The sequence below is a fragment of the Cavia porcellus genome, unplaced genomic scaffold (genome assembly GCF_034190915.1).
Source record: "Cavia porcellus strain 051 isolate PalLab524CR breed Dunkin Hartley unplaced genomic scaffold, mCavPor4.1 scaffold_38, whole genome shotgun sequence".
Lineage (NCBI taxonomy): Eukaryota > Metazoa > Chordata > Mammalia > Rodentia > Caviidae > Cavia > Cavia porcellus.
In genome coordinates, this window is record NW_026947521.1 from 2,164,024 (window position 1) to 2,166,990 (window position 2,967).

The window sequence follows — 2,967 nt, forward strand, 5'->3', positions numbered from 1 at the left end:
CTCCTGGGGTGGACTCCAGAACAGACAGAGGGCCTTGGCGGGAGGCTGGATGGAAATCAACCGAGTCTAGTTTAGGAAGTGGCTTTGTGGTAATGGTGGTTTCTGAGTTTTAATGACCGATCTGTGGTGATGGCAGGATATTAGCTTTGGAGAAAGCTGAGTGAGGCAGCTATGCAATTGTTCATCCTGCCTAAAAAAATTTTTTTGGTTTTTTCCAGACAAGGTTTTGCTATGCAGTCTCACTTTGGAGCCCAGGCTTGCCTTGAACTCAAGGCAATCTTCCTGCCTCAGCCTCTGAAGTGCTGGGGTTACAGATGTGCACCACCACGCCCTGGCTTAACATTACTTCAGAATTTAAAAAGTGGCTCACTGGCAGGCAGGAGCCAATGCAGAAGCCTTTCTTTCCTCTCCGACCCTCAGAATCACTCTGTATTCCTTTTTTTCAAAAGCAGTTTTCAGAAGCTCCCCTCTTTACTCCTTTATTCTGATTATTTGTATCCCTAGCTTCAAAAAAAAAAAAAATGGTAAAGCTTTCCAGGAAGAAAGCAGGGGGAAGCTTTATGACAGTGACGAGAGCCCAGGGCAGGGTTTTATCACAAAATAAATGCTCAATTTAAAAAACCCAACTCTGTCAAATAGAGGAAAGCGTCATACTCAACGGTCCACTTCACTCTTTTCATGCCTGGCCCTCCTGCAACCATTTCAGGCCTTGTCCCCCCTTGTGCAGCTTAGGAAGGACAGGGTGTGGGAGTGTCCTCATGTTCCCAGGGTTAAAAGACAAGGACCCTCTCCTCACCTGGGGCACTGTCTCAAGCATCGGAGCTGAAGCCCACACCCGCGTGTTTGGAGCTCCCGAGGCAAGGCCCCTGTTTCCCGCAGAGGAGGCGCCATGCCCATCTGCACTGCACCCCACCTGTCCCCCGAGCCTGCCAGCGAACACATGCAGGTTGTCTGCAGCCACATCTCCCTCCGCAGTGCGCGACCCAGCATGCTGCCCACATGCACCACACACTCAGCACTGAGAAGCAGAAGCTGTTCACACTTCCTGGGGCCCCTCCCGAAACTGGGAAAAGGTTCGAGGGTCTTCTGATGTCACCTCCTCCAAGAAGCCTGCTCCAGGCACCTCTTAGACAAGTCTGCTCCTCCACAAAAGCAACCACTTCCTGCTCAGAGGTACCTGTGTGCCCAGGAGGTGAGTCTAACACTCGCTTTTAGTGACCTCTCTACACGTCCACCCCGACTACACCAGGGGCTCCGCGAGCGCAGTCACTGAGCTCTCTTCACCACGCACCCCTTGACCCTGGGAGGACACTGCTGAGCCCACGAAGACTGCTTCCCAGTCTCTGCTTCCTTCACCAAGGCCCTTGCTGTGGTGGCAGATACGACGTGGAACACACAGTCATCACCTAAGCCCCGTGAGCCACACCACAAACTGTTCCTCGGGTCCTCTGCAAGCCCTTAGGTCTGGTGGCAACTTGCAGTAAAGGAAGGCTCAGCATACTGACAAAGCACGAAGTGATTATCTGCTGACAGTCTGATTGCACTGAGCTCTGCAGCGAACTTATGATATTTAGCCTCCAGACTTGTGGATCCAATCTCTTTCTTCCCCGCTGTGAGCACAAATGCTCCAGAAAGGACAGGAAATGAACTCACGCGGCCATGCCAGTAGGAGCTCCAGTGACACCCACTCCGGTGATACCACTCGAGCCTTGAAATCTTCCTGAAGTCTCATTAGAAACTTCGTCCCAGCCACCTGGTGGGAGCAGGTGTCCTCCATTGCCCTCGACATTTGCCAAGACTTACAGTGGGTCCTGAATCTGTGGTTATTCCATTCCTGTCCTGCTGGTCACCCAAACGAGAAACCTTAGCCTCTCGTCGCTGACCTCTTCCCAATGCCACACCTTTCACTTGTAAACTCCTACTCCAGCTCTGATGCCACACTGGTTAACCTCCCCAGAGAAAACAACTGCATTATTTAGTATTTAATGTAACCACTCCCTCTGAGAAGGCAGAGACTTGCCTACTTATAAATGGCCTGCAGAGCACAATTTTGTCACTGAATCTCATTATTTAACTCTCATCGCTAAGTTTTCACGTGCGCATGTCTTGTATCTTTGACTAGACTACACAGTCAGCCTGGCTCATGTCACCCAGCCCAGTGTCCTGAAAGCTCAAGTCCTCTAAATCATGTGAGGGACTTCATCCTCCTGTACCAGCAGATGAAGGCTGCAGGATGATCCCACTGATCCTCCAATCCCAGTCACATCAGAAGCAGCTGGGAAGCTTGTTAAAAACCTAGATGGCAGCTGGGCGTGGCAATGCACACACCTGGAATCCCAGCACTCTGGGAGATGGAGGCAAAAGGATTCCAAGTTTGAGCCCTGCCTGGGCAACTTACTGAGGTCCTATTTCATGATAAAAAGGCCCGAGGGGAAGCTTCCTTGAAGGCTTGGGTTCAAATCCTAGTATTGCAAAAATGAGACAAAAGAAAAGCCAGATGCTCAGCTTGCCACCTGCAGAATCTGACTCAAAAGGCCTGGGAAGGGCCCCAGAAAAACCTGTTCTCCAGGAGGTGTCCCCTCCCTTCAGTTCACTGTGGGGTCCCCAAACACAGGAAGCTGTGGGTGCGCTGAGCTCCTGTGATTCTTTGCCCTTGAGAGCCTTCCTCTGGGGTGAGAGGTCACAGGGGAGGTCAGAGCTCACCAAAGGAGAGGAAGCTTGGAGTCCTAGTGGCTTCTCAGGGGACAGACTCCCACCTTGAGGGACAGCTGAGCGGTGACTGCATCTGGACAGCACCAAGTCTACTTATCTGCTCTCTCTGAAATGCCAGCAAGTCTGAAAGGCACTTTGTCCAATTAGAAGTGTGGAGAAATATTCATCCTGTCCCTGACAAAGATGAAGTGCTTCTTTCAAAGGCAGTGGTGGCAGCCTGCCAGCTTTAAGAAGTCCAACGGTTTCACATCGAGC

At 51.4% G+C, this 2,967-nt stretch overlaps 1 protein-coding gene across 2 annotated transcripts in view; it reads right to left on the reverse strand.

Annotated features, from left to right (window-relative positions):
* The window catches only part of Rora (RAR related orphan receptor A), a 648,320-nt gene that overhangs the window by 606,751 nt on the left and 38,602 nt on the right, over positions 1-2,967 (reverse strand). The gene's annotated exons all lie outside the window — the stretch shown is intronic.